Here is a 13,384-nt window from a genome sequence, read left to right as displayed (position 1 = left end):
CCCTATTAAATGTCATTCTGTTGTTTTCTGCCTAGCGCTCCAGTCTATCCAGATCACTTTGAATTTTGCTTCTGTCTTCCAGGGTACTAGCTATCCCGCCCAATTTTGTGTCATCGGCAAATTTTATCAGCATTCCCTGCACCTCCTCCTCCAAGTCATTAATAAAAATGTTGAAGAGCACTGGGCCCAGGACTGAGCCCTGTGGTACCCCACTTATTACCTCTCCCCAGTTTGAGGAGGTCCCATTGATAAGCACTCTTTCAGTCCAATTCTGTAGCCAACTGTGGATCCACCGGATCGTTGTTTCATCTAGCCCACTTTGAGTTACTTTGCTCATCAGGATATCATGGGGTACTTTGCAGAAAGCTTTGCTGAGGTTGAGGTATATGATGTCTACAGCATTCCCGTGGTCCACAAGGGAGGTTACTTGATCAAAAAATGAGATCAGATTCGTCTGGCAGGACTTGTTTTTGACAAATCCATATTGGCTTCGAGTAATCACTGCATTGTTTTCCAGGTGCTTCCAGATGGATTGCTTTATCATCTGCTCCAGAATTTTCCCACCGATTGACTGACTGGTCTGTAGTTCCCAGGTTCCTCCTTTTTACCCTTTTTGAAGATAGGGACAACATTAGCCCTCCTCCAGTCATCTGGCACTTTCCCGTCCTCCATGATTTCTCAAAGAGAATAGACAGCGGTTCTGAGAGTTCTTCTGCCAATTCCTTTATTACTCTAGGATGCAGTTCATCTGGCCCTGGAGATTTGAACTCATTCAAAGTAATTAGGAAATTAGAGCAATATTACTTACTAGGCCCTGCATTGCATTCCCCCCTAAGACTTCCTCCATTTCATCTTGTTCAAAAGCATCTTAAATTCCCTAGCTGTTCTAATTACATAGCATTTCCCCTCCTTTGTAAATTCAACTAATATAGTTTGTTCCTTCCTTCCAGTTTTGTTTTTATTTTTTGTTTCTATGCTTGATAACTCACAGGTGGTTCTAATTCCTTGCTGGACACTGTACTGAAGGAAAAGGTATGTTAAATTACCCTCAAACTGAGATTAATGCACAGCAAGGCAGTACAGAAGACAAACCATTCATTTTTGTCAGTGGGCCTAGGTTTTCATCATAACTCCTTGGTCTGTTGTGTAAAAATCTCCTTTGTGATTGTCCACAATAACTAGTTTAATGTTAAAAAGCCACCAATCCTTCACTGAGCAACTGTAGTGGTTTTCAGACTTTCAAATTTCTTTCCATTGTTGATTTGTCTGTTAAGGAGCAAGCATTGACTATATAACTCCTGTGTGTTACAGAGGATTCTAGGTCATGTGCTAGTGCACACTTGTTGCTGCATTCATCCCTGAGAATAAAAGATCTGAAACAAGTGAGGTGGTATCTTTTATTGGGCCAAGTTATGTTAATGATAAATATAGGTGTGCTTGCATATTACAGAAAAGAGCTCAACAAGCCGAAAGGGAAAATAGCAAATTCTCTCATACATGCACATCCAGAAACCTAGGAAGATGAATTAGGAGGTGGTGGTTTAAATTTGCATCATTTTTCAGCAACATCTTCTTGATATATTCTTCCCTTTTCAATTATCCAAGTTCAATGCAATGGAGTTGCACACGTAGCAGTGTATCCATCTGATGTTCTCAGCTCTTTGATGTTATAAAGCCTCCAGTTGTAGCGTTCCAATTTGTAGGTTATAACATTCCAGTGACTTTACTTACTTGTCTCCTCTGTGAACATCTGTGGGGAAAATAATGGATAAAAACAATTTGTACCGGAAGAAAATCACGTTGCCATCCAGCAGTTTGAATACTGGCCTGGCACTAACAGTGATTATAACATCTTCCCAGCTGTTCTTGTAGACTTGAATTGTCAAGGCATTGCTTTCTAAATCCAGTTCGGAAGAAGAGGTATACATAGAAAATATCAGTCCATATTTCCATCTCCAGGGCACCATTAAACAAGCAAAGGATATTGCTAAGTTTTGGATTTAGTAGCTATTACCTTTTTTCTGTGCCCACTGCTACCATGTAGCTTTCCTATTCCCTATCCTTATCATGTCCTGTCCTCTGCTAATGCCTTCATAAGGAAGATGAAGCAGGAATGCTATTTATGTTATTGCAACTGCAAAGTTAGTGTGGGTAGCACAATCCACACAGAAAAATGTGCAAAAACCTGCAGGTCACTGTGCTCTCTTCTTCTCTTGCATACTATTTTCTCTGCACTCCCAGTTTTGCACTATACCGCCTAGTTGGGTGCATGGGAAGTTCTCATGCTGACATGCCCTAGATCATCCCTGCATCCCCTGGTCCTTCTCCTACCCCCATTTCATCCTCATCATTGCAAAGTCCACATTTATGATGTAGTTTGCTTATTTGGACAAATGTTTGTTTGAATGTTCTTCTTTGAAAACGATAAAAGATTAACCATCCCATTGTCAAGGCTACAGCCTGCAGTGGAGGTCAAATTGGTGACCTGAGGGATGTTGCCACACCAGACTAACCTTTTTCTTACACCAATAAGCCAGAGTAGTTGGATGATAGGTCTTTAACCTCTAAACTATCTTCCAGGGCAGACTTGCTCATGGAACCAAGCAACTAGAGTCCTGCTCACATAATCAAATGGGATAGGGTGGGGAGGGGGGAAGCAGCAGAGGCTTTCCCTGACTTCTTCTTGTCCATAGGCTCCTCGGGATGGAACCCGCACACATACAACTTCACTGTCGGCTCCATGTGGAAGAACTCATGAACAAACAGAGGTCAGGGCAGGGCCTGCTGCTACAATCCCCCTACCATGTTCAGTATCCCCTGCTCTAGGGGTAGGCAACGTGATGTCTTTCAGATATTTTGGGCTACAAATCCCATAATCCCTGACTATTGGCCACAATGTCTGGGGCTGATGAAGGAGTTGTAGTCCAAAATATCTGGAGGGTACCAGGCTGGGGAAGGATAGAATACAACCTTCTGTCTTACAGATACTTTCAAATTCTTTTCAAGCTAGAGAAGTATAACTGCTTGTCAAGCCACTACAGAAATGATCAGAACAGAGGGACTAATGTTAAAACATGGATGGGCAATTTCGGGGCTGTCCAAGGGCCAATTTTCAGCCCCTGGACACCCCCCTTTGGGGGCTGCACTTATGCTGCCCCACTGCTAGTAGCAGCAAAAAAGAAAAGAAAAGAAAAGAAAGAAAGAGGTGGTTTGCCGCTGAAAGTCAACCTACATTTGGCACTTTTGAGTCTCCATAGTAGTTTGCCACCAAATTTCAGCAGCAAATCCCCTGGGGGCCATCTACACGGCACCGTTCTCAACCTTCACTCCGTTGTAACTGTGCAGCATTGCCGCTGCAAATTAGCTTCTGCTGTGGTACACACACGATTTACTGCGTACTTCTCCAATGGGAAAATCCGCTGTGCCCTGACACATAGCCACTGAAGCACAGTAGACTGTGGCAGTTGTGCTGCTCGTTTTTTAAACCATTATATTTAAATGCACAGCTGCACAGGCACGTGAGGGTGGGGGTGCGACACTTTGGGTTTCAGCGGGTGTTTTGTATTTTAGGGGTTTTTTTGTGTTTGTTCCTCATTAGGTATAAATGTGGGTGGTCTGCTCCTTTGTTACCATGCCAAGTGTTCAGCAGTTCTCCAGCCCGAGACTCTCACGATGGTTCGCACATGCCAAGCCATGTGCCTGTGAGAAGTATGTGCCTCCCCATCATTCCAAAATGGTGGCTGGAGTGAAGTTGGTCCTGGACCTTCTGCTCCCCCGAGACCCCCTGGCCCTTGGCCACTGACTCCAAAGCAGCCATTGCGAAGAAACGAAGCTGCGAAGGTGTGCGAACGTGTGGTTGAAGAAATGAGCATGCTTCCCCGTGCCTCTGTAACTGCGCAGCCATGAAGGAATGGGGAGGAGTGAAGGGGTGTCACACACCTACCACATGCCTACCACAAAATGGGAAGTCAGTTCGGGGAAGGGACAGACAGCTCACAACCATGGAAAACCCACAGTAGACCAAAAACATCTCAGCAAAACGTGTCTTTGGAAACCCGCATTTTCCAGGTGAACACCGTGGTTAGGCTGTGAACTGGCGACTATGTCATACGTCCCGAAGGACTTTGAATCGCAGTGGCCCCAGAGTAAATGGCTCGTGTCGATGGGGCCCAGTTTTCTGCTGCTACACTCTGATGTTGAATTTCATCAGTGTGGGAACTGCAGTGGGTGTGGCAGGCACTGCACTCCAAGCCTGTGTGTGTGGGGTGTGTGTGCATGTTGATCAACCCTGGTTTAAAACATGATGGGAATCAAACATCCTTAGGGGAATTAAATATCTTTTTTGGCCTATACATTTGGCAGTGGAGGTTGGTGGCTCCGATGTCAGTGGGACAGTGAACGCACTCTGGGTTTCAGTCAGAACTGGATAGCTCCATTAGAGTTCTGACTGGTTCTGACTGAAACCCAGAGCTGATGCACACCCCTTCTGACATCGGAGCCACCAGCCTCCACTGATATCCGGTACTATTGTTTTGTACCCTAGAACATACTCCAGAAACCTCTGCATAACACAACAGTTCCCCGGATGTAGAAAGTTTGGAAACCACCATTTTAGGAGGCCAGGAGGTGCATCTTCCCCCTCTGCATGCAACATCACAGCATACCCATTTTCACAGAGGTGTTTCTTCTTGAACACTGGCATGCCCCTAACAAAGATCTGCAAAGAAAGAAAACATTATCTTTTCCTGAACATATGAGATTTTCTCATTGCACCACAGCCTGGTGTCCAAGTAGAGTCAAAGTCATCCAACTCCCAAATAATTTTACATTACCATTAGCCTCTTTGAGTATTCCTTCTGTCTTTAGAATACATTCCCTTGGACAGAATAAGAACAGATTCTCACAACTTTTGCTGTGGTTATCAGTTATCAACATGTGTTGGTATCACTCTCTGCATATAGGTGATTGGTCATGCTGGGAAGATTATATGGTTGGACAAAGTCCTAGCGTGGCATGATCAGTCCAATAGGCACTTGTGATAATCTGGTCATTTGAGTGACCTGCCTCTCCTGCTTATCAATGAAATATCTCCATTTCTGATGGGTAATGAAACTGGATTAGTGTTCTTTCAATCTAAGGCCTCTTTTTCTGCCTTTGAAGTGCTTCTCTCCAGTTTTTAAAGTTGGTCTTTGTTAATGGTGTGACAGTTCTGTAGATGACTGTATGATTTCCTCCCAAATTTAACACTGAATTAATGTTCATTTTATTTATCTATGTTTATATGTAACCTCTCTGAAAGCCTCATGCCCTATTATCTTGCAGAGAAAGAATCCAGGACAAGTGGACCTTGGTTCCAGCTACTTTTGTGGTGCCTCCACCTCAGTTTCCCTAAACTGCGAGGGAAAGAAAGAGTCTGGCAAGAGGGATCCCAGGAGGGTTGTCATTCGAAGCACCAGCAGCTGTGCAATGTTTCCAATATGGGTTGATCTTGCTGTCGGACATGACCATCAGACGACTGTCCCATTGTTGCAGTATGAGTACTCACTAAAAGATAATGTGATTTGCGCTAATGGAATAAAGGATTTAAAAATACCGCAGTAGATGACATTGTGTGCACTATGATGTAAAACTACGTGAGGGGGATATAGGAACACCATGACGGGATTGTATCGATATGACACTAGGTGTAGATCCAGTTAGGTCCTCTAGGAGGCTTTTCAGAAAGCTCAAGCAGCTGTAGAGGCTGCAAGGGCAGAGTAGGATAAAAACTGTAAAATTTTAAATAAGGAATGCAGACAACATTACCACCACCACCACCACCTCTCAGCCACCTCCTTATAGTACGATGAGCACTAGAGCCCTGCACACTGAGAAATTTCTCTGACATTCTCAAAATCCCTAAGAAAGTGGCAGAAAAATAACTCCCTCTTTCACGGGGAAATGAAGAAGTTGCCAAAGGGCAGGTTGGGTTTTGGCATAGCACTACAGAGAGGGCTCTTGCCTACTTGCCCTGATTATGGGCGTCCCAGAGGTGTCTGGTTGTTGGGAAACATACGTGAGAAGATGGGCCTTTGATCTGATCTAGCAGGAATCTTCTTATGTTCCTACCTTTGGTCATATTGCTAGTGAGTTTACTAAATGTGAAGGAAGAAAAGACTGTATGTTTTTTAGGATTCCACAAAAGTGAGGGACAGTACAGAGCAAGCTATATTGTTGGGGAGATTTTGCCAGAGGTCGTTTCTATAATATAAGACAAAAGGGAAGAGCTCTAATACGAGGTCCTCAATTTGCCCAACTCAAGTTATTAATAATCATCACATTTATTCAGCTCCTATTAACTATCTCATAGCAACAGTTGTGTATTAGTTACCAACCACATCCAGGATGGTATAACTCCTTCATTTGCAAGCATTTAGAATCAGAAAGATGTTCCTCATCTTTGTTGTGACAGCACAGAGCACAGATTTTTGTATTTTGTTCTGTTTTTACGATAGCCCAAATTATTCTTCTACTCAACAGCATGATTTTTCTAGACATTTCTATTTTCTTTTAATGAAAGAGAGTTCAAATGAAATGATCTAAACAAGTTTTAAATTTATATATTTGTCCATTTAGGATCACACAATCATGTCTTCACTGCAATGTTCATTTTTTGTTTTGTTCTTAATTAAAAATGATTTCATTTTTAGACAGATCTCCAAAGAAGTTAAGCAGAACATTTGATGTTTAAATTTTCTTTTGACTATCTTAATGCATTTGTTCCCATGACACTTGGACAGCATAAAAACAATTACACTTACCAATCTTACTTGCTTCTTTTTCTCAACACAAAATTAGTTCCTTCTTACTGCAAAATGAAGCTGAAGGAAACTAAAGCCAAAACTTGACAGGGTGGGGAAAGGGATAAAAGCATAGACAAAAAGAACTAGAGAAATAAAAATGAAACGGTTTTGTATAAAATAAGATGTAAATAACAGTCTTCACATTGCAGACTGTGGCCTAAATCCAAAGATTCTTGTGACAACCTTCTACTTGCAATCCAGACAAGACAGAGGTGCTCCTGGTTAGTTGAGAGGCAGATCAGGGAATAGCGATTCAACCTGTGCTGGATGGGGTTATACTCTCGTGAAGATTCAGGTCCACAGTTTGGGTGTACTCCTGGATTCAGTCATGAACCTGGGGGCCATCTTCATGGAAATACATTAAGAATTGCTTTCATCTTTTCTCCACTTTTTCAACCACGTATTTCAGAGTCAGCCACATATGGGAGGCTTGGTCCCTACCCCCCTCTTTCCCCTTTTCAATACAAAGGAAATGTATCCAGATATCAGGCATCCAGAGAAAAGGAGCAGAACCTTTTCTCTGGAAGTTTCCCTACATCCCATCAACAAGAGTGCTCGCCAGTCTCCACAGTCTGCCAATCTCCACAGAAATGACACTCCCATTTCCCTACTGCGAGATGAACCATACAACAATATTGCGCATATGGAGCCACGATATATCACCATATCACTACAGTGCTAAAGCAGGAGAAAGCCCCAGGTGCCACTTTGGTGCTTTAGTGGTATAGCGATTTAGCTGTATGGCGACTTAGTGGTATAGCAGTTTAGCGCTATACCAGTTTAGCTGTATGGAGACTTACCAGTATGGCGATTTAGCACTATAGCAAATTAGTGATTTTGCATTTTTATGATTTTGGAGGTTTAGCAATTTAAGAAAATTAGGCAGCTAAACCCAGATTATTTCTTGGGAGGGCGGTGGAGAAGGAAAGAAGAATGAATTACAATGAGTGGCAAAGTACAGAAACCTGACTTGTATCTGTGCAGGCCACTGCATAATGGTGGAAAAGCACAACAATGGAGGAAAATAGGGATGGTCCCACCCCCTGATGGAAGTCACAGCCAGGTGAAAGACGCACCCTTGGGCATTCCCATCATGCCAGATTTAATCCGGAGAAATGAGGCACCCAACAGGTGAACTGCATGGGAGCCACATTAAGGAAAAAAAATGGACTAAAAGTACTCTGTGAAAATTCACCTTTTCTGGAGGGAATCTGCAGGGTTGCTGTGGATTGGCGACAACGTCATGTGTCACAAATGACCCTAAACTGTTCCCCCTCCACATTAAATTTGCAGTATAGATTGGCCCCTGGGTGTCCAGCTTTTGGTGACTGCCAGGAGTGCATTTGCACAACTGAAACTAGTGTGCCAACTGCGCTCATTCCTATGCTCATTTCAAACCAGCTTCAGAGCAGGTTACGGAGTTGAGACTGCCATGGTTGCCTTGGTGGATGATTTTTGCCTGGGAATCAATAGGGGGAGTGCATCCCTGTTGATTCTTTTGGATCTCTCAGCGGCATTTGATACCATCGACCATGGTATCCTTCTGGATCGCCTGAGGACGTTGGGGGTTGGGGGCACTCCTCTGCAGTGGTTCTGCTCCTTTCTCTCAGGACGGTTCCAGATGGTGTCACTTGGGGATAGGTGTTCCTTGAAAAAGGAACTATTACGTGGAGTCCCTCAGGGCTCCATTCTTTCCCCGATGCGGTTCACTATCTACATGAAACTGCTGGGAGAGATCATCAGGAAGTTTGGGGCTGAGTGTTATCAGTATGCTGATGACACTCAAATCTATTTCTCCTTAACATCTTTATCCAAGGAAGATATGACTCCTCTGAATGACTGCCTGAAGTTGGTAATGGGCTGGATGAGGGAGAACAAGCTGAAGCTGTATCCAGGCAAGACAGAGGTGCTCATCGTGAAGGGTCCTAATTCAGGTATTGAGGTATGCCAACCAGTTCTGGATGGGGTTGCACTCCCCCTGAAGGAGCAAGTTCGTAGCTTGGGGGTGCTTCTTGACCCAACCCTGCTCCTGGCACCCCAGGTGGAGGCAACGGTGAGAAGTGCCTGTTATCAGCTTTGGCTGATATGCCAGCTACGCCCCTTCCTGGAACACGTGGACCTGGTAATGGTGGTGCACGTGCTGGTAACCTCTAGGCTTGATTTCTGCAATGCCCTGTATTTGGGGCTGCCTTTATATTTCGTTCAGAAATGTCAACTGGTACAAAAGATGCCAACCGGGTTGGTCTCTGGGACACCCTGTGGAGACCATATTACACCAGGTTTAAAATCTTTACACTGGCTGCCAATTTGTTTCCGAGCAAAATATAAAGTGTTGGTTTATTCCATTAAAGCCTTCCATGGTCCAGGTCCAAGGACCTCAGGGCCTCAGGGAGCGCCTCCTCCCCTACGTCCCAGTCCGCCACCTAAGGTCCTCTGAGGGCTGTCTGCTGCGGCTGCCTAATGTGAGACTGGCAGCCACGCGCAAGAGGACCTTCTCCTTTGCCGCCCCTCAGCTGTGGAAGGCCTGCTGGCTGAAATGCGCCTGCTGACCTCGGTGAAGGTTTTTAAGCAGGCATTAAATAAAGACGCTATTATTCCGGCAGGCCTTCCCTTTGCAGAACTCCTATTTGTTCTGCTGACTTTTGTATACTGTTTTTAAGCAGTGTTGTTTTAGGCTGTGTTTTATTGTTGGATTTTTTTAATGTTTTTAGTTCAAAGTTGTTTTTAGTTATATGTTGTTTGTATATATTGTCCATATGTTTTTATGTAAATGGTTTTTAAACTTTGTATATTGTATTTTAACGTTTTAACTTTTTAACTTTTGTAAACCGCCCAGAGAGCTTCGGCTATGGGGCGGTAATAATAACAATAACAATAACAATAACAATAACAATAACAACAACAATAATAATAGATGTCTGATCTGGTCATGGTGACACATGTTACATCCTATTTAGTTACATCCCATTTGGAGTGGTCTATGTGGGGCTGCCTTTGCAAAGTGTTCAGAAACTTCAGCTGGTCCAGAATGTTGTGGCTAAACTATTGATCATGGTCAGTTACACAGAGCATGTGACTCCCTTGTTTCAACAGCTTCACCGGCTATGGGTCTTTTTCTGGAAATAATTCTAAGTGCTGCTGGTTATGACCTATATAGCCCTATACATCTTGGGACAAGGCTATTTGAAAGACTGCATTCTCCCATATGAGCTGACCTGGATTTTAAGTTCTTCTGGGCAGGCCCTTCCTTTGGTCCCAATGCCATCCTGCATGTTTGGTGGGGACGTGAGAGAGGGCCTTCTCCAGGGCTGCTCTCAGGCTCTAGAACCCAGCCAAGGCAGGCTAGATTGTCCCCCTCTCTGTTCTCTTCCACTGGCAGGCAAATACGTTTTTATTCGAACAGGTCTTGAGCATGTAAGCTGCTTGTGCTGAAGGTGTTTTTTTTAAAATTGGTTGGGTGCTGCTTATTTCTGTTATTGTTGAGTTTGTAATGATGCTTTTAATGTATTTATTTTAATAATTGTTTTAATAACATTTTTGTTTTAATCTCGGTCTTATTATTCTTAGCCACCTTGAGCACCATCTTTTGGAATATAAATCAAATAATAAATAAATAAATGGAAAACAAATGAATTACCAGGTCCAGATCGTACCCATCTGAGAGTTCTTAAAGAACTCAAATGGACATTGCTGATGATTTTCTAACAAAAATTTGTACATGTTCCTAAGATCGGCCTCTCTACTAGACGACAGGAGGGGGACCAATGTAACACTAATTTAAAAACAAGGGATTCAGGGGAAATCCAGGAAATTATGTGCTGTTTAGCTTAATGTCTCTTCGTGATAAATTGGTGGAAAGCATTGTTAAAGATAAAATTATCAAATATATATAAGGACAAGTTGTGCTGAAAAATAGTTAACATGCCTTCTACAAAGGTAAGTCCTGCTGTCCCAGGCTGAAGGGACTAAAACTAAGGTTGATTGATGCATGTCCTAAAATCCAGCCATATGATGAAGGCAAGAAAAATGATGGTGTTCAGATGATCCAGAAGCCAGATTCACACACTCTGTGAGGCTTAGACAGATGGAGCCTCAGCTTGAAATAAATAAATAAATAAATAAATAAATAAATCCATAGTAACATAGCAGAATGTGAATTCAAGGACAGTTTTCTGCTACTCTTATATTAAGTTTGGGCATTCTGCCAAAATACCATGTTGAAAAAGAATTGTGTCATTTTAAAATTATGTCTGTAAAAGGAGGGTTTTAATAAACTCATCAAATGAATAATCAAAATGAGTTAGGAATTAAATATTAACTGGGCTTGCACAACATGATGAGCCCTGGTGGTTTGTGAGCCATGTTTGTTTCAGAGTGGCTTGCTGTTTGTCCAAACACAGCAGCATTGTTTGTTAACCACGCACAAGCCACTCTGGCCAGGTTCAGACAACACAACAAGCCACTCTGAAACAAACATGGCTCACCCACTGTGGCTTATTGTGTTGGGTGAATCCAGCCATTGTCTTAATAATACAGATAAATAATAAGTAATTTTCTTAGGGTGCAATCCTATGTGTGTTGAGACAGAAAAAAGTCCTGCAACTTCCAGAATGCCCCAGTCAAGCATGCTTGCTAGGGGATGCTGGGAGTTGTAGGACTTTTTGTTGTCTAAACATGCATAGGATGGTGCCCTTCAATACTTTCCTCTACCTTCAACTAAGAAAGGACTTGTAACGTTGGTCTGGTTCACACGTAATAAAAATCCATGCGTAGGGATGTACGAATCCCTTACCTGGTTCCAGTCAGGGCATCCGCTGAAACACCCCCCCCCCCCCGGGAATCCTGCCTGGCTGGCTCCGCTCTGCGGCCATGCTGCGGAGCTGCTGGCCAGGCTGATCCGCAGCAGGGCCACCAGCCGCTGCCGGGCCGGGCTGGTGCGGACGCAAATGGCGTCCTGAGTAGGGGATGCCATTTCCGTCCCTACAGTAGCCCGTGATAGATAGCCCATGATAAATATTTACGTAGCCTATCACGGCTAAAGCAGGGACGCAAATGGCGGCCACTATGCCATTTGTGCCCCTGCTCTTTGCCGTGATAGGCTACGTAAATACTTAGTAGCCTATCATGGCTGCCTGCAAGCACAGAAATGGTGGCCGCTACGACAGCTGCCATTTGCGGCCGCAGCAGCCCAGCAGCGGCCGGCTGGGAGACCAGCTGGAGCTGCTGCTGCCGGAGCCACCGCTGGAGCCGCATCCGCCCCAGGTAAGCTCCATCCCAGGGGGATTCTGTGGGGGGTTGGGAGGCTGTTCCACCACGGATTCTGGGGGGCTGGATTCTAAAGAATCCGGCCTCACTGGAGTCTGTGGCGGAATTCTCTGACATCCGTACCCACGCATTGTTTAAAACATGGTTCATTGAGGTCATGTGGAAATGCGCGAGTGTACTGCTTCCTGCTCACTTGCTGCTTCTGCTTTGCATCCTGTTTCTCAAAGAAACTAAGAATACCCCATTCCTTGGTTATTTGATGCAATGTCCAAACCCGGAACTCTGGGTTGTTCAGGGACTAACAACCAAGAGTTTTAACCTAGGGTTTGTTGTTGGATGTAACTCCATGTATAGGCTAATAGGGTCTGAGCTGGTGGTGATTGACCAAGAAAGGGACCTTGGGATTGTAGTGGATAGCTTGATGAAAATGTCAGGCCAATGTACAGCTACCGTGAAAAAGGCAAAGAAAGTCTACACTGGGGGTTATTAGGAAAGGAATAGAAAATAAAACTGCCAATATCATACTCCCCTTATACAAATCTGTGGTGTGATATTGTAGAGCTGGAAAAGGTGCAGAAAAAGGTAACTGAAAATGATCAAAGGGCTGGAGCAACTACTCTAGGAAGAAAGATTACAACATTTGGGGCTTTTTAGCTTAGAAAAAGGAGAGTAGGGGGAAACATGATAGAGTGTATCCAATTATTATAGATGGTGTGAAGAAAATGGATAGGGAGCAGGTTTTTTCTTCTTCTTCTTCTTCTCTTTTTCTCTCATAATACTAGAACCTGAGGTTATCCAATGAAGCTGAATGGACTGATCAAAGGAAGTACCTCTTCACACAGCACATAGTTAAACTATGGAATTCACTACCACAAGGTGTAGTGATGGCCACCAATTTGGATGGCTTTAAAAGGGGATTATACAAATTTGTGGAGGAGAAGGCTATCAGAGGCTACTAGTTATGGTAGCTATATATTATTTCCAGTATGCCTCTGAATATCAGTTGCTCAGGAGCATGGGTAGGAAAGTGCTATTGCTCTTATGTCCTGCTTATGGGCTTCCCATAAACATCTAGTTGGCCACTACATGAACAGAATGCTGGACTAGATAGTACCTCGGTTTGATCCAGCACAGCTCTTCTTACGTTCTTATCTCCTCCACCAAGCTGATGATTGGTGCTGTCATGTTTAATATAATCATATAGCATAAAAATGTAAGGAGAGCCACAAGAGGAACAGATACTTTTGCCATCAGCATGGGAAGTAACCACTTCATTC

General features: G+C 43.7%; 1 protein-coding gene across 1 annotated transcript in view; it reads right to left on the bottom strand.

The window, feature by feature from the left end:
* Positions 1 to 971: 971 nt before the first annotated feature.
* The window catches only part of LOC146352891 (olfactory receptor 10AC1-like), a 33,996-nt gene continuing 21,583 nt past the window's right edge, over positions 972 to 13,384 (bottom strand). The window contains exons 2-3 of the transcript XR_014787876.1: positions 4,665 to 4,717; positions 972 to 1,750 (exon numbers count right to left, since the gene is read on the bottom strand). The gene's annotated coding sequence lies outside the window, so the exon portion shown is untranslated. The remainder of the gene's footprint in view (positions 1,751 to 4,664; positions 4,718 to 13,384) is intronic.

This window comes from Heloderma suspectum, chromosome 2 (assembly GCF_057233095.1).
Source record: "Heloderma suspectum isolate Gila_16-S chromosome 2, 16-S_ref, whole genome shotgun sequence".
Taxonomy (NCBI): Eukaryota; Metazoa; Chordata; class Lepidosauria; order Squamata; family Helodermatidae; genus Heloderma; species Heloderma suspectum.
Note: the sequence above shows the minus strand (reverse complement) of the source record. Positions and strands in the feature narration are given on the sequence as shown.